The following is a 27,845-nucleotide window of genomic DNA, read 5'->3' on the forward strand; positions in this document are numbered from 1 at the left end:
TGATTATAATAATGACATTACAGAAAGCTTTTATGTTATTTTGAAATCTGTATAAATACAGTGGGATCTCGGGTTTTTGTTGAATTAGGTTTTTGACGACTTTTTTCGTAGGTCCACCTGCCTGCACCCACACAAAGCATCCCACGCGTTCTGAGTCAGTATGACTTTGTTTCTCGTTGAGTGAGCATTGCTCTGTGTGTTAATCCAAAACATTTCATAATAATCCATTTTTTTGTGCTTGTTTATTGAGTGCAACTGCTAATTATTATTATTATTATTATTACAATCAAGGGGGAAGCGCTAAACCCGGAGGATACAGTGCAACTGCTAAATAAGCAACCATGGGGCCAAAGAAAGTTCCGAGTGCTAGTCCTTCGATAAAGGTGAGAAACACGACAGAATTCAATTGTGGCCAGAATGTGTCGAAGGGTTTGAGGCTGACCCTGACAACCCTACACCTGTTGTGGATTAGGGAGAGTCCATGGGGTTGGAGGCGAGTGCCCAGGATGTGGAAGAGTTGGTGGATGACCAAAGGAAAGAGCTAACTACTGAAGAGCTGCAACAGATTGCAGCCGAGGAAACTGCTTCAGAGGAGGAGGAGGGGGAATGTGCCTTCTTCAGTGATTAAGGACATGTGTGCAAAGGGGAGTAAGTTGCAAATTTTAGTGGAGAAATATCACCCTACCAAAGCTGTTGCAAGCCATGTCTGCAACATGGTCAATGACAATGCCTTATCCCATTTTAGGCAAATCTTAGAGACACCTCTGGACAGATTTTTTTTTGTGTGACAGGGGTCTAGTGCCAGTAAAAGACAAAGAAGTTCAGAAGTAACCCTGGATAAGGACTTGATTCCTGAAGTCCTTATGGAGGGGGATTCCCCTTCCAACCAATAACCTCTCCTCCTCCCTCTCCGTTCCTCATGACTTCCGTACACCAACAAGATTCTTCAATAGAGGTAAAAGTGATATTGAATGTTCATTTATCCATTTCATTAGTCCTTTATATTTATTTATTATTGTCTTCTGTATGTAAAACCATAGTTATTCTCTATAAAACGTATTTTTTGTTAATACTTTTGGGTGTCTCGAACAGATTAATTTGATTTACATTATTCCTTTTGGGAAATGTTGCTTCAGTTTTCGTTGAATTCAGTTTTCGTCGGACTTTCTAGAACGAATTAATGATGAAAACCAAAGTTCCACTGTACCAAATTTGTGAAAATAAAAAAAAATCGTACTGAGAACATTAAAGTTAGATGAAGGCTGGGAGTGTGTGTGGGAGGCTGCAGATGCTGGGTGTGTGTGTGTGGGGGGGAGGCTGCTGACACGGAGTGTGTGGGAGATTGTTCATAAATACTTCTTATGGTAACATTAAATATTATAGGTTAAATATGCAAATATTTAACAATGAAGGATTTTTAATCCAAGCAACTGAACTTATCCTCCCCTTCCATGGAACCTTTATGACTGTACCATTGGAACATGGGTTTTCTGGTGGTATCCATATGCTCCAGGGATTTATAAAGAATGATACCAGCACTTGATGGGTTAGGATTCAAGACTTATTGAGTGCATGTAGCTGCTTCTCACCTATACACCACCAGGCAAGAATACTTTTAATACCTATACCAAGAAATAAATTAATATATCTGAGTATAGCATTCAGTGATATCTACAACATACACAGTCATTCCTCACTTAATGAGAGAATTCAGTAACCCCGGATAGGGACTTGATTCCTGAAGTCCTTATGGAGGGGGATTCCCCTTCCAAACAATAACCTCTCCTCCTCCCTCTCCCCTCCTCATGTCTTCCATACGCCAACAAGAGTCTTCAATAAAGGTAAAAGTGATATTAACTGTTCATTTATCCACTTCATTAGTCCTTTATATTTATTTCTCATTGTCTTCTGTATATAAAACTGGATAAACAAAGCTAGACTGGCTCACAGCGCCTACACGGGCAGGCAGACAGGTCTGGTATGCCGGCCAAAGCATGGAGCACAGGCCGAAACTCGGGAAAAAATTTAGCCGAAAAAAGCGGTCAAAACTCGAAGCGGCCAATACTCAGGGCAGCCAAAACTCTGGGTTCCACTGTACTGGTAGTGGGTTTGTGTCAACCATCTTTAGATATTGTTTTACTGTCACCTTTGCACCATTTATAACATTTTTTAGTATATTTTTAAATGTTGATGCAGTAGTGTCCTGTATACTCTAATAAACATGATAGAGGAAATCAGCTCTAATATACATTACTTAGGTATGCATTCTGGCCAGAGAGCTGGTCATAAGTCCAAGCGTTCGTTAAACTAGTATGCTGTCAAGTGATGAGAGACTGTATTTTGATGAACACATCGAATGTATATAAACAAACACATCTGGACAAAACCAAAACAATAAAAATAATATTCAGTATTGTACAACACTTGTAGTTTTAAAGCTTGGTTTTCATTATAATAATATTATTAAATGAAAAAGAAACTTTATGGTTTTCTTCTGTTTTGGGGCTGCCCTGCCTTCATGAGAGATGGCCAGTGTTGGAAAACTGTAATAATAAATATAGTGGAACCTCGGTTTTTGTTTACCCTGGTTTTCGTCGAATTCGGTTTTCAATGACTCATTTTGTCCCAGTTTTCATTCATCACCTCGGTTTTCATCCGTTGCACTGAACAAGTCTGCCTGCACGTGTTCCGAGTCTGGCTTTGTTTCTCGTCAAGTGAACATTACTCTGCGCATTCATACAAAACATTTTGTAATAATCCATTGTGTTTTGTGCCTGTTTATTGAGTGCAACTGCTAAATAAGCCACCATGGGGCCAAAGAAAGTTTCGAGTGCCAGCCCTTTGATGAAGGCAAGAAATACGATAGAATTGCTTCAGAGGAGGAGGAACAGAGAGGGGGAATGTGCCTTCTTCAGTGATTAAGGACATGTGTGCAAAGTGGAGTGAGTTGCAAAGTTTTGTGGAGAAATATCACCCTAACAAAGCTGTTGCAAGCGATATTAGCAACATGTTCAATGACAGTGCCTTGTCCCATTTTAGGCAAATCTTAGAGACACCAGAAACACACTCTGGACAGATTTTTTGTGTGACAGGGGTCCAGTGACTCAACTTGAACGCATATTGAAGGTGTAATCAATCATAGCTGCAGGTTTTAGAATGGGTTCATTGCTCTCTCTATGCTGCCTACCAAAGTCTGCCATTTCATTAGGGTGAACTGATGACAACAGTGTGACATCTCGTTTGTGATGCCACCGAAATGCCATGATATCATTGGCAGCAAATGCCTGCACCTCATCTCTACGAGTGCCAGTGTCAAACCTGGGCGTATGTTTCCGATTTACACGCACTGTGCCCCACACATCTGTCGTGTTCACTCACAAAAAATCACTGAGTGAGAGGCTTGTGTACCAGTTATCGGTATATAATATATGCCCCTTACCAAGGCATGGTTCTATCGTTGTTCTAACCACATCACCAGAGATGCCCAATAACTTCCTAGTGTTTTGCAATGTACAGTGGACCCCCGCATAACGATCACCTCCCAATGCGACCAATTATGTAAGTGTATTTATGTAAGTGCGTTTGTACGTGTATGTTTGGGGGTCTGAAATGGACTAATCTACTTCACAATATTCCTTATGGGAAGAAATTCAGTCAGTACTGGCACCTGAACATACTTCTGGAACGAAAAAATATCGTTAACCGGGGGTGCACTGTATAACTTCTAGTGTACACAATAATATCCAATACCAGACCACTGTAAAAATCACAAAGCACAAACAACTTTATACCAAAGCGTTTCCTATTGCTTGGTATGTACTGCTTGAAAGAGAGTCTTCCTTTGAGAATCAAAGACTTGTCAATTACAAGCTTCCTGAAGGGATAAAAATACATATTGAATTTCTCTTTCAGATACACAAACACATGCCTAATCTTATATAACCTGTCGTTTCTGTCAGGCCTGGTTTTGTCTGAGAAGTGAAGCATACGTAACATTAGCACAAATTGATTCACTGGCATTATATCACTGAAACCTGGGGTTGCAATCAGGCGGTCTGTTGACCAGTATGATTTCACTTTGTGCTTATACACATGTGGCATAAGCATTATTGTGGCAAAGAAAAGATACATCTCAGCCACAGTTGCCTCCTTCCACTGGTGTAGACGTGATTTGGGTGAAAGTATTGTGTTTGCCATGGTGTACTCATAGTATGTGTTGCTTTCCATGACAATACTTTCGATCAGGGGTTCGTCAAAGAATAACTCAAAACATTCCAGTTCAGTGGCATTGTTCCCAAGTGTACAAGATGGCCATATTCCACTTTGGCTGTCATCAAACTGGTGGGCATTTGGAACAAAATTGACAGCTTCCTGCCAATCCCAGGTGCGGTCTGCTGGTGGGTACTGGACAATGACAGGTGGTTGTGGAGGCTGGTGTGGTGGGTGGGTGGGGGATGGTGGACTTTGTTGTAGATCAGCTGAGGCAGCGGCGTGCGTGGCAGCATGGCCAACTGCTGGTGCCTCACGGCCGCCACCACCATGCACATTTTCCATCCCAATTGCAACACCATCATCGTCATTTTCACTGTTTGTTCCTGTTGTACAGCCATGGGATGTACTTCGAGATGTACTCCTTCCCCTTGGAATAGCATATGGCACATTACCAGAGCACACATATCGTCGTATATACCGATGCTTCACTGGGGAATATTGCACTTCACTATCACTACTGGAACTGTTTTCAAGAGCTTGTAGTTCAGAATCACTATCATCACAAATGCTCACATCTGAGTCTGGGATTTGGGAAAATAGGAGTTTCCTCTTTGATTCTGGTACAACTGAACGTGAACAAGACGGCCCAGCACCAGAGGTGGAAGGCTGAGGGTCGTCTGGGTTTTCCTCACTATTACCGATATTATGGTCATAAGTTTCGGTCAAAACCTCGCCAAAACCTTGAAACTCATCTTCACTGGCACTTCCATCTGTATTAGAACTGTCACAGGGGAACAAAAGTGTCCCAATTCGCCGAGGAGTGAGGAACTTCTTACCGCGAGGCATGGTGGACACTGTGTACTAAGATGGCGTTCCCACAATGCACCACTGGGTCCCAGATTTTTTTTCTACCGCGCACACTGACCACACAGACCCATTCTCTCACATTTAGGCCTACCAGCCTTTTCCCGCGAGATTTGACAGCGCTAGAATTTATGCGTACTAGTACGTCAAAAACCCCTGCACGTAAGCCGTACTAGTACGTCCAAAACCCTCAAAGGGTTAAAGGTGTCATGTATTCTATTGTTAGTAGAGTACATACTACAAACTGTGCATGTCTTCTTCAGTTTGTGTGCATTAAACTTAATATTTCATGTGGTAAAAGTTTTTTTTTTCATACTTTTGGGTGTCTTGCACGGATTAATTTGATTCCCATTATTTCTTATGGGGAAAATTGATTCGCTTTCCAATAATTTTGGTTTACGATGAGCTCTCAGGAACTGATTAATATCGCAAACTGGGGGTCCACTGTAATTAGAGATTTTATTTTTGAGCGCTTGTTCTTTTGCAAAATACACAAGCACTTGCACACACTGCCATGAATACAAACCATGGAAGAAAAATACCAAATTTTATATTCCAGAGTGAGAGCATGATCATCAGGATCTCAACAGACACTGGCAACCTGTTGAACAGTCTGCAAACTGCATATGTAAAGTCTCTCTGAGAAATGATTTCTCCCCAACAACACAAGGTTCAGTTTAACGTCTTGAGTGTTTGTGTCATAATTTTACAGGTTTGAAGTCCCTGTCTACGCTGTGAAACTAAATGACGAGCTCAACTCACTCAGATAAGCAGTGAGTGGTAAATTTGGGCCTAGATATGAGTGAATGGGACAATGCAGCAAGTGTGCACTATACAGTGGAACCTCAAATATAGAACTTTCTTCGGTCCAGAAGGCTGTTCAAGTGTCGCTACCGAACGAATTTATTCCCATCAGGAATAATGTAAATTAGATTAGTCCATTTCAGACCCTCAAAAATACACTTATAAAAGCACTTACAAAAATACACTTACATAATTGGTTGAGTTGGGAGCAGTTCGATTTTTGAGGTTCCACTGTATATAAAAAATCCTGCCCCCTGCAGTACATCATGAGGAAAAAACTGCAACCGTGTTTTTTTTATTTAAAACATCAACTTTGTAGTGTATTTCCGGATAGTTTTAATGGTCATGTTCTCAGTTTCTTGGTATCATTTGATAGAATGTAAGAAATAGAGATAATTTTGATTGGTGTCAGTATTGGAAGTAGCTTGAAATCGAGCTTAGACTAGCAGAAGTACTCGATTTTTGCTGATATTCCTAAGTAAACAAATCACATCACTCATCCAATACAAGTAAACTGGCCAGTCTCGTACGTATTCACGAACAGAGGAAATGTTATTTTAGTGCCAGGAATGCCTGCATTATTAATATATTATGGAGCCTATTTTGAAACTGGCATATTTTGAAATTTGTATGAAAATAACCAAATTACAAGTTTCTGATCAGTTTATTGGGTAGCTGAAATAGTTGATTGGGCAGTTTCTTGTGCTCAATCAATAAAATGGAAGCCATACTAGCAAAATAGTTAAGAAACTGGTCGACTGGAATGTTGTAATTGGCCTAAAGTAGGATTCAAAGTGGGCAAAACTGCTGACACAGCAAAATTTGTGAAAGCATAATTTCGTAAGTTTTCCATCAAATTTTGTACTTTTTGTTTTATCACCTTCAGAAAAAGATTCTCTATCATTTCATAAGAAAAAAGAAAAAAAAATTTTTTTTAAATCCTTGGACACTATAGACTTTGGAGATCAGGGGTCTGGACAGTTAAGGGGTTAAAAGGAGTCGTAGCAGCTGGCACAAACATTCCTGAGTTTAGTGTAATAGTCACAAGCATATCAGTAAGTGGTTTCAATAACATTAATAACTTTATTTAAACAAAATTTAAATTAAATTCTTGCCTTAACCCTTTGATTGTTTCGGCTGTATATATACATCTTACAAGCCAGTGTTTCAGACGTATATATACTCAATAATTCTAGCGGCTTCAAATCAAGCAGGAGAAAGCTGGCAGGCCCACATGTGAGAGAATGGGTCTGTGTGGTCAGTGTGCACTGCATAAAAAAAAATCCTGCTGCACGCATTGCATAATGAGGAAAAAAACTCCGACCGTGATTTTGGATTAAAACACCAACTTTGAGGTGTATTTTTGTATAGTATTTATGGTTGTATTCTCGTTTTCCTGGTCTCATTTTATAGAATGGAAGACATGTTACAGAAATAGAAATAATTTTGATTAGTTTCATGATGAAAACTACCTTGAAATTTAGCTCAAATTAGCGGAAATGTTTGATTTTTACCAATGTTCAAGAGTAAGCAAATCACACCACACATCCAATACACGTCAACTGGGGAGTCTAATATTCTTTCACTAGTGCACTGATATTACTTATACCATTTTTATAATAATGCAGTACATACTCTGTTTTTTATTATTAATATTATTTTTTTATTATCACACTGGCCGATTCCCACCAAGGCAGGGTGGCCCGAAAAAGAAAAACTTTCACCATCATTCACTCCATCACTGTCTTGCCAGAAGGGTGCTTTACACTACAGTTTTTAAACTGCAACATTAACACCCCTCCTTCAGAGTGCAGGCACTGTACTTCCCATCTCCAGGACTCAAGTCCGGCCTGCCGGTTTCCCTGAACCCCTTCATAAATGTTACTTTGCTCACACTCCAACAGCACGTCAAGTATTAAAAACCATTCGTCTCCATTCACTCCTATCAAACACGCTCACGCACGCCTACTGGAAGTCCAAGCCCCTCGCACACAAAACCTCCTTTACCCCCTCCCTCCAACCTTTCCTAGGCTGACCCCTACCCCGCCTTCCTTCCACTACAGACTGATACACTCTTGAAGTCATTCTGTTTCGCTCCATTCTCTCTACATGTCCGAACCACCTCGACAACCCTTCCTCAGCCCTCTGGACAACAGTTTTGGCAATCCCGCACCTCCTCCTAACTTCCAAACTACGAATTCTCTGCATTATATTCACACCACACATTGCCCTCAGACATGACATCTCCACTGCCTCCAGCCTTCTCCTCGCTGCAACATTCATCACTCATGCTTCACACCCATATAAGAGCGTTGGTAAAACTATACTCTCATACATTCCCCTCTTTATTTATTTATTTAGTAATTTATTTATTTATTTAGTAATTTAAGCATATCCAAGGACAAAGTTCTTTGTCTCCACAGACTCCTAAGTGCACCACTCACCCTTTTCCCCTCATCAATTCTATGATTCACCTCATCCTTCATAGACCCATCCGCTGACACGTCCACTCCCAAATATCTGAATACATTCACCTCCTCCATACTCTCTCCCTCCAATCTGATATCCAATCTTTCATCACCTAATATTTTTATCCTCATAACCTTACTCTTTCCTGTATTCACTTTTAATTTTCTTCTTTTGCACACCCTACCAAATTCATCCACCAATCTCTGCAACTTCTCTTCAGAATCTCCCAAGAGCACAGTGTCATCAGCAAAGAGCAACTGTGACAACTCCCACTTTGTGTGATTCCTTATCTTTTAACTCCACGCCTCTTGTCAAGACCCTCGCATTTACTTCTCTTACAACCCCATCTATAAATATATTAAACAACCACGGTGACATCACACATCCTTGTCTAAGGCCTACTTTTACTGGGAAATAATTTCCCTCTTTCCTATGTACTCTAACTTGAGCCTCACTATCCTCGTAAAAACTCTTCACTGCTTTCAGTAACCTACCTCCTACACCATACACCTGCAACATCTGCCACATTGCCCCCCCTATCCACCCTGTCATACGCCTTTTCCAAATCCATAAATGCCACAAAGACCTCTTTAGCCTTATCTAAATACTGTTCACTTATATGTTTCACTGTAAACACCTGGTCCACACACCCCCTACCTTTCCTAAAGCCTCCTTGTTCATCTGCTATCCTATTCTCAGTCTTACTTTTAATTCTTTCAATAATAACTCTACCATACACTTTACCAGGTATACTCAACAGACTTATCCCCCTATAATTTTTGCACTCTCTTTTGTCCCCTTTGCCTTTATACAAAGGAACTATGCATGCTCTCTGCCAATCCCTAGGTACCTTACCCTCTTCCATACATTTATTAAATAATTGCACCAACCACTCCAAAACTATATCCCCACCTGCTTTTAACATTTCTATCTTTATCCCATCAATCCCGGCTGCCTTACCCCCTTTCATTTTACCTACTGCCTCACGAACTTCCCCCACACTCACAACTGGCTCTTCCTCACTCCTACAAGATGTTATTCCTCCTTGCCCTATACACAAAATCACAGCTTCCCTATCTTCATCAACATTTAACAATTCCTCAAAATATTCCCTCCATCTTCCCAATACCTCTAACTCTCCATTTAATAACTCTCCTCTCCTATTTTTAACTGACAAATCCATTTGTCAGTAAATCTTCTGTTTTTTTTTTGTGTGTGAATAAAAAATCAAAACAGAAAGCAAAAGTAATTTCCTCTGTTTATTAGATATGTTCCCAGTATTTACACATGAATTCCATTTCAAATTTTTATTCGCACAAAAAATAAAGATTTACTCTTATGCACTATTGTAATAATTGTATAAACAATGTCAGTGCATTCATGAACACGTATTAGACTAACCAATTGGATGTGTATTGGACAAGTGATGTGATTTGTCTACTCTGGAATATCAGCAAAAATAAAATATTTCCACTATTAGCTCAATTTCAACCTACTTACAGTTCAGAAACCAATCAACATCTCTGTTTTTGTAATATATTTTTATTCTATCAAATGATACCAAGAAACTGTGGATTTTGCTTGTTATCACGAGAGTCTTTGGTAAGGATAGAAATACTGGAAAAGGGTAGGAGGGGGGAGTGAGGTAGGATATAAAAGAGTGGGAGGGGGAGTGAGGTAGGATATAAAACGGAAGTGACACAACCACTTTGGTGCAATTTAAAAAGTGTATGTGTAATAATAGAAAATTCTTGAAGGGGTATAATACTAACCCATCAGAGTCACATAGATATAACGGATATATAGGTACACAACTCTGAATTGGTAGTAGATATACAAGTTGCAATTGCTTCTCTCTCTTTTTTTTTCTTTTGCAATTGCATAACGAATATTTAAACAACAGGACAAGGCAGTAATTGTCTGGACAATTCATAAGAATTACTTGACTCGTTAGTTTCTTTCAAGGTGGTGTCCCGCCATAGTAAATGTAGCGTATTTATAACAGTAGATGTAAAAGTAGGAATGTTATACAGGATATCTCCATAATTAGGGGCGATAATTTTCTTAGTAGACATAGAAGGGTTCTGGTGTTACCCAATCATCTTCATCTGCAGGGAGGTTGCTCAAGATCATTGGTCGTGGTAATCGTCTTTATGGATGAAGCGACGCACCCTGTGTGAGTCATTCTTTGGGTCCTGTGAGGAGGAGTGTTAATGATATACAGTGGACCCCCACCTTACAAACGCATCGCGTTACGTTAAATCCGCCATACGAAGCATTTGAACGCAAAAATTTTGCCTCGCCTCACGATAAAAAACTCGCCTTACGTGATTCGTCCAGGACACATCCCACGTGTGGCCTCAGCGCCAGTGTTTACAAGCCAGCCAGTGTGGTTGCATCTACGCATACATTTGGTACATTTCACATTATCCCAGTGTTTTTAGTGCTTGTAACTGCAAAATAAGTCACCATGGACCCCAAGAAAGCATCTAGTGCCATCCCTGTGGTAAAAAGGGTGAGAATTAGTATGGAATTGAAAAAAGAGATTAAGGAAATGTGTGCAAAGTGGGTTGAACTGCAAACCTTTACAGATGAAAATCACCCTGACACAGCTACTGTAAGCTGTGTTGGCAACCTGTACAATGACAATGTTATGGGCCATTTTAGGAAAGTCTTAAAGGAATGGGAGATACAGAGCTCTATGGACAGACTTTTTGTGCGACAGAGGTCCAGTGACTCTCAAGCTGATCCTAGTGGCATTAAAAAAAGAAGGGAAGTAACCCCGGAAAAGGACTTGCTACCTCAAGTCCTAATGGAAGGGGATTCCCCTTCTAAACAATAATTTCCACTCTCTCCCCTCCTCCCATCCCATCAATCATCACTAGATCTTCAATAAAGGTAAGTGTCATGCATTCTATTCTTAGTAGAGTAGTAATTGTGCATGTCTTCTTCTGTTTGTGTGTATTAAAATTAATATTTCATGTGGCAAAAAAAAAAAAAAAATTTCATACTTTGGGGTGTCGGGAACGGATTAATTTGATTTCCATTATTTCTTATGGGGAAAATTAATTCGGCTAACAATAATTTCGGCTTACGATGAGCTCTCAGGAATGGATTATCCTAAGGCAGGGGTCCACTGTAGTTAGTGGTATTGTCAACTTGGAGAGGATGTTCTCTATCTGGTATGTAGAGTTCTTACATTGTGAAGAGTTGTCTCTTCTTCAGCGTATCAAGACATACATTTAGGGCAGTAATATCCTGTTGTACGTGTAAATCTGCCATTTTGACTCTGTCCTTCTGGTACCTGTAATAAAGCGGAGAGCTCTATTCTGGACCCGTTGCAATTGTAGCATGTTGGTCTTTGTTGTTAACGGCATTGGGACACATGGGTATTCGAGTAAAGGTCTTATCGTCATTTTATACAGATGTTTTTTGACATGTGAAGGGGCTTGATTAAATCTTAAGAGACTGCTAAGACCGGCTTTGGCTATGTTGATCTTTTTATTGACGTGAGATGTTGAGTGGAGCAGCCTGTCTATTTCATATCCCAAGATCTTGTTAGGATTTCTAATGGCTACAGGTGTACCTCTGATGGAGATACCCCCCTTATCTTCGATGGTTGAAGCAAAACATCCATCCTATCGTGCTAACCAGGACTTTGTCAGGGTTAGTCGTAATTCTCCATTTCTTTTCCCAATTAGATGTTCGACGAAGTTCAATATTCATTTTTTCTATGACTCTTTCATACTTGTATTTTCCTGCTACAGGAGTTGACAAGACGACATGGATAACATCATCTGCAAATTGTGTTATAATTGTATCATTAAACTCTGGTTGAGGAAGATCATTCACATAAATATTGAATAGAATTGGACTAAGACAAGAACCTTGTGGAACACCAGCTGTCGGTATAAAACGCTCTGTTGACCTGCCATGAAAGGTAGGAATGATTTTTCTTTGAGTTAAGAAGTTATATATAAATCTGAGAAAGGTCCAGTTATGGTCTGGTAGGTCAATAAGTTTGTATATAAGACCATCATGCCATAAGCTATCAAAAGCTTTATGAACATCTCTGGTGGGAATTAGGGCAAGATTGCCCTGATGTTTTAACCCTTTCAGGGTCCGTCCCGTAGATCTACGGCTTTACGTTCAGGGTCCAAACCGTAGATCTACGCCATGAGCTCAGCTCACTCTGATAAACTGTGAGTGGTACATTTGGGGCTAGATATGAGAGAATACATCTATGTGGTATGTGTGCACCACATAAAACAGATCCTGCAGCACACTGTGTATAATGAGAGAAAAAAAATGAAATCATGATTTTTCGATTAAAACAGCAACTTTGCAGTGTTTTTTCGTGTTTTTTATAGTTGTATTTGCGATTTCTTGGTCTCATTTGATAGAATGGAAGACATGTTACAGAAATAGAGATGATTTTGATTGGTTTTAGCACTGGAAATGGCTTGAAACTGAGCTCAAAGTAGCAGAAATGTTAAATTTTTGCCGATATTCAAGAGTAAACAAACGACCTCATACATCTAATACACGTCAGCTGGTGGGTCTAATATACATTCACAAATATGGTGATGATATTTATACAATTATTACAATATTGCATAACAGTAAATCTTCTATTTTTTGGTGTGAATAAAAATTCATTATGTGAATAAAAAATCAAAATGGAATTTATTTGTAAAGCCTCAAAACATAACTAATGAACAGAGGAAATGTTAGTTTAGTGCCAGGAATGCCTACATTGTTCATTCTGGACCCTATTTTGAAATTGGAATATTTTGAACTTTGTGTTAAATTGGCCAAATTAACAATTTCCGATCACTTTATTTTGTAGTTGAAACAGTTGACTTGGCGATTTCTTGTGCTCAATCGATAGAATAGAAGTAATACTAGTGAAATAGCTAAGAATTTGGTTGATTGGAATAATGTAATTGGCCTAAAATGGGAGTCAAAGTCGGCAAAATCGCCGATTCGTAAATATCGCTGAGACATCAAAATTCGCGAGAGCATAATTTCGTCAATTTTCCACCAAATTTCGTACTTTTTGTTTTATTACCTTCACAAAAAGATTCTCTACGATTTCATAAGAAAAAATAACAAATTTTTTTTTTGAAAATTCTTGGACACTGGTGCGTGACTCCAGATTTGGGCCTTGGACCCTGAAAGGGTTAAACTTGCTACAGTATCAAAAATAATATTTATTGCATGATGGGTACCTCTATGTGTTCTAAAGCCAAACTGTTTTGCAGTAAAAAGGTGATTAAACTCCATATAGCAGTTCAGTTTGTTGGAAATGATCTCAAAAACTTTCCCAGTGACTTCAATTAAAGATATTGGTCTATACTTCCCTGGTTGATTGATGTCTTTATTGGGTTTAGCAAGAAAGATCATCTTAGTAGTCTTAAAAACCACTGGAAAATGTCCCGAGGCCAAGATGGCATTAAAGATAACCAAAGACTGTTTACAATTTCTGGGTAGGAACTTTATTTGTTTCATTGTTATTCCAGAGAGGCCAGGGGCTCTATTTTGCATTCTTCCAATAACCTGACTCATCTCAAGTAGTGTGATAGGTCTAGTAAGAGGGTGGGCGTCTTCAAGAGTTGATGTATTGATGGAAGGTAGTGGTTGTAGATCATCCAAGTTCTCATCTCTCCATTCATTGACCAACTGATAGTGATTATTATTAAATCGACGACTGTTATTGTGGGAGAGAATTTTCTACCATGCATCACCCATCAAATTAGCCTGGTCCTGTGGATCATCAAATTTAATCTCAACCTCTTCATCATCACCATCAGTGAAGGTATGAATTAGGTAGCTAGGAGCCTTGTGCTTTGCACCTAAAAGTTGCCGAATCTTACTTCAAAATTTTGCAGGCTCTCATTTATACTGATTAGCTTTGAGAACTAGCAATTTCCATAAGTCACGTTTGTGACGACTAATTTTTTTTTATTATTAACACACTGGCCAATTCCCACCAAGGCAGGGTGGCCCGAAAAAGAAAAACTTTCACCATCATTCACTCCATCACTGTCTTGCCAGAAGGGTGCTTTACACTACAGTTTTTAACCCTTTGACTGTCGCAGGCCCTTTCTGAAACTGTCATTCCATGTCGATAAATTTTTGAAAAAAAAAATTATTTTTTCTTATGAAATGATAGAGAATCTTTTCCCGATGGTAATGACACCAAAAGTTAGAAATTTGGTCGAAAACTCACGGAATTACGCTCCCTCAAAGTTAGCAGTCTCAGCGACATATGTATCGGCGATTTTGCCGACTTTGAGCCCTGTTTTCAGCCAATTCCGTTGTTCCAGTTGACCAAACTCATAGCTATTTCTTTAAAACTCCATTTTATCTATCAGCTGAGTACAAGAAACCGCTCATTTACCAATTTGAACTACCCAATATAGTGGTCAGAAATTGGCAATTTGGCCAATTTCACGCAAATTAAAAAAGATGCCAATTTCAAAATAGGGTCCAGAATAAACAAGGTAGACATTCTTGGCACTAAAATAACATATCCTCTGTTCATTAGTCACATCTCTAGGCCCCTCTTATAGTATTATTGCTTTCTATTTTGATTTTTTTTCATACAAAATTTACTGTTATGCAGACTACTGCATTATTGTAAAAATGGTATAAATAATATCAGTTCACTAGTGAAAGAATATTAGACTCCCCAGTTGACGTGTATTGGACGTGTGGTGTGATTTGTTTACTCCTGAACATTGGTAAAAATCGAACATTTCCGCTACTTTGAGCTCAGTTTCAAGGTCGTTTTCATCGTCAAAGTAATGAAAATCATCTCTATTTCTGTAATATGCTTTCCATTTTATCACCTATGACCATGAAAACATGAATACAGCAATAAATACTATACGAAAATACACCTCAAAGTTGGCGTTTTAATCCAAAAAAACAATCAGTTTTTTTTTCTCATTACGCACTGTGTGCTGCAGGATTTTTTTATGTGGTGCACACTGACCACACAGACCCATTCTCTCACATGTGGGCCTACCAGCTTTCTCCCGCTTGATTTGAAGCTGCTAGAATTATTGAGTATATATACGTCAGAAACAGTGGCACGTAAGACGTATTTATACGGCGTAAACAGTCAAAGGGTTAAACTGCAACATTAACACCCCTCCTTCAGAGTGCATGCACTGTACTTCCCATCTCCAGGACTCAAGTCCGGCCTGCCGGTTTCCCTGAATCCCTTTATAAATGTTACTTTGCTCACACTCCAACAGCACATCAAGTATTAAAAACCATTTGTCTCCATTCACTCCTATCAAACACGCTCATGCATGCCTGCTGGAAGTCCAAACCCCTTGCACACAAAACCTCCTTTACCCCCTCCCTCCAACCTTTCCTAGGCCGACCCCTACCCCTACCACGTTTGTGATGACTAATCATGTTAATTAATTCTTGCCTCAATCTATACAATGTAGCTACTGGTGGTTGCCACGTTTGAAGATGCTTTCGACATTGTTTGATAATTTCTCGTACCGTCTCTAATTTCCCTAGTAGGTTTATATTGTTGGTAGATCTTTGTGGAAGCTAATTGGCAAGTTGCATTAGTAGCATCAATTATTCGATTGTGAAGGGACCTGATCTCGTCATCAATTGCAGTGGAAGGTAGATTTTCCAATGACACAATTTCATCTTCACCCAGAAATGCCCTGAAGGGGTCAAATCCTAGGGTGTTGAGATTGGGTTTAGGAGGTACAGGTATTCTAAATAGAGAAGTTTGTAGTTGTATTATAACAGGGATATGGTCAGATCCTACGTTTCCACCAGGAGAGAGATGACAATGAAAGAGGTCAGTCTCTGTTTGTCAGGACTATATCTGGTGTCCCTGGATGAGGGCCAATATACAATTTAAAGAATGGGCCTTGAAATGACAAGTTTCTGGCTGTCATGGTATTAAATATGTAGTTGTTTTCCTTTCAAGTTGCCCAGTGGATTACCAACTCCACAGTAAAAGAGGGCAGGGTGATGAGCATTAAAATCTCCTGCTAGAATTGTTGGAATATTTCTGCTTAATATCCTATGTAGAGGAATTGACTCTATATATGGTTGTCTCGGAGGAAAATAACCAGTTCCTATCAATAGCTGGCCATGAGACATCGTCAGTTCTATTGCAAGAATGTTATCTTCATCAACGTGAATATTTCTAAATGCATAGCCCAATTTAACTAAGATGGCTACTCCACTATAGGGTCCTCTCGATTTCTCCACAGTAGAGTAACCATGTAATTTAATATGTTGATCAACTCTCGCAGCTGTCTCATTCAAGAGTATAACATCAAGATTGTAATTATGTAGTTCAGCTTCAAGGAGGTAACGGTTATTAAAGAAATGTTGAACATTAAGTTGGAAAATTGTAATCCCCATTATTTCTTGCACTTCGCACGTGTACTGCAATCTGAACGTCTGCAAGTAAATTCATGTTTGGTATCCACACTATCCCTGCTGGACTCGTCAAGGGGAGGAGGGAAATTCTGAGTAGTTGCTTGTGTACTAAAAGTGTCACCATCCTCACTAGAGTTGGTAATATTAACAGAATCATTAGTCATCATCAGAAAACTGAGGTGTGATATTCCCAGTTTCAGGAAGCAGAGGCTCATGAAAGTTAATGGGAGACTGTGGAGGCTCCAAAGTGAAATTTGGTAGGCCAGGTGAATTACTCTGAGAACGTTCCTGTTCAACAGGATCAGCTGCAATAGCGGAAGTGTAAGCACCAATCTCTGGAGTATGGTTAGGGTCAGGTATTGACTCGTCGGGCTGAGGGGAGTTGACAATCTGGGTATGCGAGGCGGGTGATCCCTGAACAAGGGATGAATTAGGCATATTTGTAGAGGTAGAGTAGGGCACATACTTCCTGTTTTGAGAGGGCTGGGCCATAATAACCCTAACATTATCTGGGATAGTAATGGTAGTGATCCTATTAGCCATTAACAAATCATTGAAAATATTAGAGCAGAGTTGAATATCACCACCTGCTATGTCCTTGGCCATCATATACATTAGTTGAGCTCTCGTCACATCCCCAGCTGAGGACCCCTGAGACATGGGAGGTGAGGATTAGATTGGGGCACTCCAAGAGGGGCAGAATTCCAAACATTGGAGCCGGTGGAAGAGACCTGAGGAGTCGCACTAAATCCAGGCAAAGCTGGGAAGGAAGTCTGGGACATTGTTGGAGGTGCCTGGGGAGTGGTCTTCGAAGAATTGGATAGTTTCTTGGCTTCTAGAATTTTCTGTATTATCTTTTTCCTCTCAGGACAGATAGCAGAAAAAGCATGGTGTTTTCCATTACAGAGGACACACTTGGGCTTAGTTTTGTTATGACAATCTCTAAAAGACTGTTGACCAGAGCATATGCTGCAAATCAGTGATTGGCTACTGCATTTGTTGGTGGTATAGCCAAATGCATAACATTTAAAACATTGACAAACCGTTCAAGGATTTGGTCAGGTGTACATCTGGTGCCAAAACATTTGACATACTAGTTTGGCTGCTTCAGGTGTCTCAAGTACTTTATTAACTTTAATGTTATCTGGTTGTTGCCAGGTTTAGAGAATTTATATGCTTGGACAACCTTAAATTCAGAATTCTCCCAATTAAAGTCAACAAGTTCATCCACTGTCCTCTCTCATGAAACTGTTAATTCTGGCCACAAACACAGTTCGTTGGGCTTGATAGCTTTCAGGTGCAATTGGGTTGATACCAAAAGTCTTCATTTTTCCAGAACATCCTGCTTAAGCAGTTGAAGTAACTCTTCTTCAGAAGAGAGAAGTACTGCCCCAGCATGGGTTTGAAAAACATCCTCTGGAGCAACAGTTGAATTCGAACAAATACATTCGAGAATTTCTTTCTTCGACTTTTGATTGTCATCAACACGTATTCTTACTCGTATTCGTGCCATGATGTCCAGGAAGGTACATCTGGCACAGAAGCTGCTTTAGCAAAAAAGGGTCTTTCCTTAGTGTTAGTCCTGACATCCTATTTCAGCTGACTTATGAAGGTCAGCCCCTAAGATAGCCTACCCTCGAGTGGTGAGGGGGGAAAGGGCCCAAGGCAAAGATTGGCTGGATTTTAAAAAACCACACGGGCTACCAGATGGTCAAAATGCCTTGTGTTAGCTCGCCGAAGTTGCCGAGAAAGAAGACAGGAAAGTCAGAAGGATAGCAATGTAAGTAGTGTGTGAGCCAGTGTAGATGTTTGGGTGAGGGGAGGATGGGGACGAGAGGGGTGAACAAGCAAGCAAGTCACCGCCTTACCCTCTTGATGGGATGGGGCTCGAAGTGACTGCAAGCAAGTTTCCTCTCGGCTCTGGTCGAGAACAACTCAGGATAACCCAAGAAAAATCTCAAGTAACAGTGTTCAGAGCTGCCCTGATCAAGAATTACTCGGGATAACAGAAGAGCAGGAACGAAGATGTCTTCTCTCCACAGCGACTCTGTGTATCTGTATTTCTGTCAGAAACCGTGGATACAACCACAAAAACTAACCGAGAATACTCCGCAGTCACTATTTTAAACCAAAAACATGGTTGCAAATTTTTCCCATTATGCACTGCATGGGGGTAGGACTTTTATATGGTGGATACTTACCACATCAACTCATTCTCTCATTTCTAGGCCCAAATTTATCACTTCTGCTTATCTGAGCTCATCACGTAATTCTAATGCATGGGCAGAGACTTCCAACCCATAAAATTATGGCATGGAGGTCAAAGGGGTTAAATGTGATGCTCAGTGTAATTTAGACTAGGTGATGTCTAGTGTAATTTCTGTACTATATACATATAACACTTCCTTAGCACTATAGAACAATACAGTACTATGATAACTTTGTTTTGTAATAAAACTAGAAAATTTTCAACTACAGAGCCCAGTAAAAGTTCAGAAGAGTTCATCTAAGTTAGAAATGCAAGAAAGAGGCCTTTAACCCTTTGGGGGTTTCGGACATACTAGTACATCTTACGACCCAGGGTTTTTGACATACTAGTACGCCTAAATTCTAGCGCCCTCAAATCTAGTGATAGAAAGCTGGTAGGCCTACATATGAAAGAATGGGTCTATGTGGTCAGTGTGTGCAGTATAAAAAAAATCCTGCAGCACACAGTGTGTAATGAGAAAAAAAAACTTTGACCGTGTTTTGGGATTAAAACAGTGACTTTGCACTGTATTTTCGTATGGTATTTATTGTTGTATTCTAGTTTTCTTGGTCTCATTTTATAGAATGGAAGACATATAGAAATTGAGATGATTTTTGACTGGTTTTACAATAAAAAGTACCTTGAAATTGAGCTCAAATAGCAGAAATGCTCGATTTTTACCAAAGTTCAAAAGTAAACAAATCATGCCAAGCGTCCAATACACATCAACTGGTGAGTCTAATATTCTTTCACGAGTGCGCTGATATTATTTATACCATTTCTACACTAATGCAGTAGTCTGCATAACAGTAAATCTTATTTTTTTTGTAAGAAAAAAAATTCATAGTGGAAAGCCAAAGAAATATAAGAGGGGCCTGAGGATGTGACTAACAAACAGAGCACTTGTTATTTTAGTGCCAGGAATATCTTTCTTGTTTATTCTGGACCCTATTTGGAAATTGGCATCTTTTGAAATTTGTGTGAAATTGGCAAAATTGCTAAATTCTGACCACTTTATTGGATAGTTGAAATTGGTAAATGGGTGGTTTCTTGTACTCATTCGATAGAAAAAATAGAGTTCTAGTGAAATAGTTATGATTTTTGTCGACTGGTACACTGGAATTGGCCGAAAATAGAGCTCAAATTGGGCAAAATTGCCGATGCATAAACATTGTTGAAACTGCTAACTTCGCGAGAACATAATTCCGTAAGTTTTCCATCAAATTTCATACTTTTTCTGTCATTATGACTGGGAAAAGATTCTCTATCTTTTCATAAGAAAAAAAATAATTTTTTCTTCTTTTTTTTTTTTGGAAATTTGGCCGACCCTGAGAACAAGTTTCTGAGAGGACCTGTCAACCCCCAAAGGGTTAATGATTACACACAAACCAGTAACAAAGTGTGTGATGTAAACCTTGCAAAATGTACTTTCTACACCTCAAAACCCATGCAGACCTTCTATTAACCCTTTGACTGTTGCAGGCCCCTTTCTGAAACTGTCATTCTATGTCGATAAATTTTTGTAATAAAAAAAATATTTTTTCTTATGAAATGATAGAGAATCTTTTCCCGGTGGTAATGACACCAAAAGTACAAAATTTGGTCGAAAACTCACGGAATTATGCTCCCACGAAATTAGCAGTCTCAGCGACATTTACGCATCGGTGATTTTGCCGACTTTGAGCCCTGTTTTTGGCCAATTCTGTTGTTATAGTTGACCAAACTCTCAGCTATTTCTTTAGAACTCCATTTTTTCTATCAGTCGAGTACAAGAAACAGCCCATTTACCGATTTGAACTACCCAATAAAGTGGTCAGAAATTGGCAATTTGGCCAAATTCACGCAAATTAAAAAAGAGGCTAATTTCAAAATAGGGTCCAGAATAAACAATGTAGACATTCTTGGCACTAAAATAACATATCCTCTGTTCATTAGTCATGTCTCTAGGCCCCTCGTATATTACTATTGCTTTCTATTTTGATTTTTTATTCATACAAAAAAAAAAAATACAAAATTTACTGTTATACATATACCATTTTTACAATAATGCAGTAAGTAATATCAGTGCACTAGTGAAAGAATTAGACTCCCCAGTTGAAGTGTATTGGACGTGTAGTTTGATTTGCTTACTCCTGAACATTGGTAAAAATCGAACATTTCCGCTACTTTGAGCTCAATTTCAAGGTCGTTTTCATCCTGAAAGTAATCAAAACCATCTGTATTTCTGTAATATGTTTTCCATTTTATCACCTGAGACCATGAAAACGAAAATACAACGATAAATACTATACGAAAATACACTTCAAAGTCGGCATTTTAATCCAAAAAAAGTCTTTTTTTTTTTTTTTTTTTTTTTTGTGGTGCACACTGACCACACAGGCCCATTCTCTCACACGTGGGCCTACCAGCTTTCTCCCGCTTGATTTGAAGCCGCTAGAATTTACGTGTATAAATACGTCAGAAACAGTGGCGCGTAAGACATATATATACGACCAAGACAGTCAAAGGGTTAAGATCACTACACTACTGTTGAGAGTTTAAAACCCATCCAAAGACACGTTTTGCATATTTTACACGGAAACCCACGTACCAATTTTTTTTTTCAACAAGTCGGCCGTCTCCCACCGAGGCAGGGTGACCCAAAAAAGAAAGAAAATCCCCAAAAAGAAAATACTTTCACCACACTCACACATTATCACTGTTTTTGTAGAGGTGCTCAGAATACAACAGTTTAGAAGCATATAGGTATAAATACACAAATAACCCGCACATAAAAGAGAGAAGCTTACGACGACGTTTCGGTCCGACTTGGACCATTGACAAAGTCACACTAACCAGAAGTGGAGCAGGACGGCTATACAGTGGACCCCCGCATAACGATGGCATCACATAGCGATTTTTCCGCATACCGATTACTTTTATCGCAAAATTTTTGCCGCGCATACCGATTAAAAACCCGCTTACCGATTTTCGTCCGAGACGCGTCCAATGTGCCCTCAGCCAGCCTCACATGTGCCGGCCGTCCCATTGTTTACCAGCCAGCCTCCGCGGTAACATCCAAGCATACACTCGGAATATTTCGTATTATTACAGTATTTTCGGTGCTGTTTCTGGAAAATAAGTGACCATGGGCCCCAAGAAAGCTTCTAGTGCCAACCCTACACCTCAAAGGGTAAGAATTACTATAGAAATGAAGAAAGAGATAATTGATAAGTATGAAAGTGGAGTGCGTATAGCCGACCTAGTCAAGCTGTACAAGAAACCCCAATCAACCATCGCTACTATTGTGGGCACCAGAAAGACAATCAAGGAAGCTGTTCTTGCCAAAGGTTCAACTGTGTTTTCGAAACAAAGATCGCAAGTGATGGAAGATGTTGAGAGACTCTTATTGGTGTGGATAAATGAAAAACAGATAGCATCTCTCAAGCGATCATATGTGAAAAGGCTAGGAAGTTGCATGAGGATTTAATTAAAAAAATGCCTGCAACTAGTGATGATGTGAGTGAATTTAAGGCCAGCAAAGGTTGGTTTGAGAGATTTAAGAAGCGTAGTGGCATCCATAGTGTGATAAGGCATGGTGAGGCTGCCAGTTCGGACCACAAAGCGGCTGAAAAATATGTGCAGGAATTCAAGGAGTACATAGAAACTGAAGGACTGAAACCTGAACAAGTGTTTAATTGTGATGAAACAGGCCTGTTCTGGAAGAAAATGCCAAGCAGGACCTACATTACTCAGGAGGAAAAGGCACTCCCAGGACATAAGCCTATGAAAGACAGGCTTACTTTGTTGATGTGTGCCAATGCTACTGGTGATTGCAAAGTGAAGCCTTTATTAGTGTATCACTCTGAAACTCCCAGAGCGTTCAGGCAAAAGAATGTCCTCAAGGATAATTTGTGTGTGCTGTGGAGGGCAAACAGTAAGGCATGGGTCACTAGGGAATTTTTCTATAACTGGTTACACCATGCATTTGCCCCCAATGTGAAAAATTACCTAACTGAAAAGAAATTAGAACTTAAGTGCCTCCTGGTGTTAGACAATGCCCCTGGTCATCCTACAGACGTGGCAGAGCGACTTTATGGGGACATGAGCTTCATTAAGGTGAAGTTTTTGCCTCCTAATACCACGCCTCTCCTGCAGCCCATGGACCAGCAGGTTATTTCCAACTTCAAGAAACTGTACACAAAAGCTCTGTTTGAAAGGTGCTTTGTAATGACCTCAGAAACTCAACTGACTCTAAGAGAGTTTTGGAGAGATCACTTTAATATCCTCAATTGTGTAAACCTTATAGGTAAGGCTTGGGAGGAAGTGACTAAGAGGACCTTGAACTCTGCTTGGAAGAAACTGTGGCCAGAATGTGTAGACAAAAGGGATTTTGAAGGGTTTGAGGCTAACCCTGAGAGGATTATTCCAGTTGAGGAATCCATTGTGGCATTGGGAAAGTCCTTGGGGTTGGAGGTTAGTGGGGAGGATGTGGAAGAGTTGGTGGAGGAGGACAATGAAGAACTAACCACTGATGAGCTGATAGATCAACTTCAAGAGCAAGAGGCCAGACCTGGGGAAACTGGTTCAGAGGAGGGGAGAGAGAAATTGAAGAAGTTGCCTACTACAAAGATAAAGGAAATCTGTGCTAAGTGGCTTGAAGTGCAAACCTTCATGGATGAAAATCACCCTCACACAGCTATTGCAAGCCGTGCTGGTGATTATTACACTGACAATGTTGTGAAACACTTTAGGCAAGTCATAAAGGAACGAGAGGTACAGGCCACTATGGACAGATATCTTGTGCGAAAGAAGTCCAGTGACTCTGAAGCTGGCCCTAGTGGCATTAAAAAAAGAAGGGAAGTAACCCCAGAAAAGGACTTACTACCTCAAGTCCTAATGGAAGGGGATTCCCCTTCTAAACAGTAAGAAGATAATGCTCTCCCCTCCTCCCATCCCATCAATCATCACCAGATCTTCAATAAAAGTAAGTGTCATTTAATTGTGCATGCCTTTTTCAGTTTGTGTGTATTAAAATTAACATTTCATGTGGTAAAAAAAAATTTTTTTCATACTTTTGGGCGTCTTGCACGGATTAATTTTATTTCCATTATTTCTTATGGGGAAAATTCATTCGCATAACGATTATTTCGCATAACAATTATCCCTCTTGCACGGATTAAAATCGTTAACCGGGGGTCCACTGTATATAGGCAGGAAGAGGTGGTGGTGGTGGTGGTAGTAGTAGTAGTAGTACAAGAATGGTATATAATACCGACAAGTTGAAATTAAGACACATGTGCAACACCCGGGCATCCCTATCATAGATGTTTCGCCATCCAGCCAGCCACTGGATGGCAAAACGTCCACAACAAAGACAACCAGACGCCGCACATGTCTTAATTTCATCAGTAGTTGTAGTAGTAGTGGTAGAAGTGGGAAATAAGGAGGATGAGCCAGTCAAATACAAAGGAAGGGGAGCACTGCAAGAGAGCTAGGTGCCCACTGAGGGAGAGCAAGCGCACAGAGGTGCGTGAAAGGGGAAGTGGTGAAATAAATGAAGGAACAGAAACACAAGACAGAAGAGAGAGAGACAACCCAGAGGAAAAGAGGAAAGGGGAAGAGAGAGAAGAAGAAAAAGAAAAAGAAAAAATGAGGAGTCAGGTTAAGTCACGGGTGTTCTGAAGTTTGGAGCATTTTACAATGTAGTGGGAGAGGAGGGCATCTACAGAGACGAAATCAGGGCTAAGGTTCATACAAGGAAAGTTGTGTATTAGAGAGGATTCAACTGGATGGCGACTGTTATTTATATATGTATAAAGATACACAACATATCCCTCCTTTAAAGTGCATGCATTGTACTTCCCATTTCCAGGACTCGAGTCCGACTATATGAAAATAACTGGTTTCCCTGAATCCCTTCACTAAATATTACCCTGCTCACACTCCAACAGATCGTCAGGTCCCAAGTACCATTCGTCTCCATTCACTCCTATCTAACACGCTCACGCACGCTTGCTGGAAGTCCAAGCCCCTCGCCCACAAAACCTCCTTTACCCCCTCTCTCCAACCCTTTCGAGGACGACCCCTACCCCGCCTTCCTTTCCCTATAGATTTACATGCTTTCCATGTCATTCTACTTTGATCCATTCTCTCTAAATGACCAAACCACCTCAACAACCCCTCTTCTGCCCTTTGACTAATACTTTTATTAACTCCACACCTTTTCCTAATTTCCACAATCCGAATTTTCTGCATAATATTTACACCACACATTGCCCTTAGACAGGACATCTCCACTGCCTCCAACCGTCTCCTCGCTGCTGCATTTACCACCCAAGCTTCACATCCATATAAGAGTGTTGGTACTACTATACTTTCATACATTCCCTTCTTTGCCTCCATAGATAACGTTTTTTGACTCCACATATACCTCAATGCACCACTCACCTTTTTCCTCTTATCAATTCTATGATTAACCTCATCCTTCATAAATCCATCTGCCGACACGTCAACTCCCAAGTATCTGAAAACATTCACTTCTTCCATACTCCTCCTCCCCAATTTGATATCCAATTTTTCTTTATCTAAATCATTTGATACCCTCATCACGTTACTCTTTTCTATGTTCACTTTCAACTTTCTACCTTTACACACATTCCCAAACTCATCCACTAACCTTCGCAATTTTTCTTTAGAATCTCCCATAAGCACGGTATCATCAGCAAAAAGTATTATTATTATAATCAAAGGGGAAGCGCTAAACCCGGCGGATTATACAGCGCCTGGGGGGGGGGGGATGTGGAAGGCATTCAGGCTTAATTCGGGGAACTGGAGCACAGATCCAATTCCCTAAATCAAGAGCCCCTCACCAACATCAAGGAACCTTCCTTGAGGGGTCAGCAAAAAGTAACTGTGCCAATTCCCATTTTGTATTTGATTCCCCATAATTTAATCCCACCCCTCTCCCGAGCACTCTAGCATTTACTTCTTTTACAACCCCATCTATAAATATATTAAACAATCATGGTGACATTACACATCCCTGTCTAAGACCTACTTTTACCGGGAAGTAGTCTCCCTCTCTTCTACATATCCTAACCTGAGCCTCACTATCCTCATAAAAACTCTTTACAGCATTTAGTAACTTACCACCTATTCCATATACTTGCAACATCTGCCACACTGCTCCTCTATCCACTCTATCATATGCCTTTTCTAAATCCATAAATGCAATAAAAACTTCCCTACCTTTATCTAAATACTGTTTACATATATGCTTCAATGTAAACACTTGATCTACACATCCCCTACCCACTCTGAAACCTCCTTGCTCATCCCCAATCCTACATTGTGTCTTACCTCTAACCCTACCGTACACTTATCCTGGTATACTCAGTAAACTTATTCCTCTATAATTTTTACAATCTCTTTTGTCCCCTTTCCCTTTATATAAAGGGACTATACATGCTCTCCGCCAATCCCTAGGTACCTTCCCCTCTTTCATACATTTATTAAACAAAAGTACCAACCACTCCAACACTATATTCCCCCCTGCTTTACCCCCTTTCATTCTACGTAATGCCTCACGTACCTCCCTGGCCAGTGCATGAAATTACCGTCTCATTTAAAAGTTCCTCAAAATATATTCTCGCCATCTACCTAATACGTACCAATATATTTACAAAAATTGACAAATCTGAACTTACATAGCCTAACACCCCTGTGATGTTTCCTGTGAACAAATACTCCAGCAGTGAAAGTTTGAAATGAATCAGCTGGGGCATCCATCAGCTGACATGAAAACCAACAATTTCTACTTGCAGCTATAACATTACTGGCAGGCCCCACTTTACAGTGCTTTGGTAAAGAAGCACTTTTCAATTATACCCATTCTTCATTTATTCAGACTTCCTGCATCACTGTATGACCCTTGTGGGTTTAGCACTTTGTTAAAATTATAACACTAATAATCAAACTTCCTATAATAACTATATTCACCACTTGCTATAAGCTAAGAATGAAAATATTTAAAGGTAATGAGTGTATTTTATATACATTTTTTAAACGGCCTAGCTCTACTGCTCACTTAATATACGATAGTGTAAACATGTTATGAGTCTTTTATATGTATTTTAAAGTAAAAAAAAAAAGGTTATGTTTCAGTTTACAGCAGTAGCCTAGAACCTAACCTGCTGTATAAGTGGGGCCATCCTGTAGTATTTTTTTTTTTTTTTGCATAAGTGTTTAAATTTTGAAGATGCTCAGCTCTGGTTATGACAGAGAAGAATATAACATTTTGATCTATAAATCTGGAAAAGTGGCACCTGCATAGCCCAGTAATTATCCACTCAGAGCCACCCTCAGGTGCAACACACTGCCACTGAAAGTACAAAGCTGCTCAGTGGTTAATGGGGGGTTCAAGTCTAGTGATGACACGATGGTCATTGTGGAAGAACGGAACGTGTTCACCTCCAGTCATGAATATTTTAATACCTGTTATTCTACAGGGGTTCTTTCACATGTTTTACTTTTCAAGTGGTTTCACATGTTTTACTACATTCAGCACGTTACCAGGCAGAGTTTATGATAAAGAAAGGGTAGCCAAGGCAAGAGAATGATGCTGAGGGTACCGAGAGAGTGAGAGAAATAAGAAAACCTTTCTGATAGAGGGAGAATGGTGAAAACAGTAGTGAATGTACTTGTCACTGTGCATAGGCTTGTGGTAAATGGAAAAAGAAAAGTCTGTGACCAAGAAATGGACCTATCCAGGAAAGGAAACAAAAATGATATTAAATTTTGGTCCTTCCATTAAGTTCAAAGTTAAATGGGAATCTAA

General features: G+C 39.8%; 1 protein-coding gene across 2 annotated transcripts in view; it reads right to left on the reverse strand.

Moving 5' to 3' along the window:
• Window positions 1-27,845, reverse strand: part of LOC138850947 (unconventional myosin-XVIIIa-like) — a gene marked incomplete at its 5' end in the record, with an annotated part of 86,820 nt that overhangs the window by 4,231 nt on the left and 54,744 nt on the right.

This window comes from Cherax quadricarinatus, chromosome 57 (genome assembly GCF_038502225.1).
Source record: "Cherax quadricarinatus isolate ZL_2023a chromosome 57, ASM3850222v1, whole genome shotgun sequence".
Lineage (NCBI taxonomy): Eukaryota > Metazoa > Arthropoda > Malacostraca > Decapoda > Parastacidae > Cherax > Cherax quadricarinatus.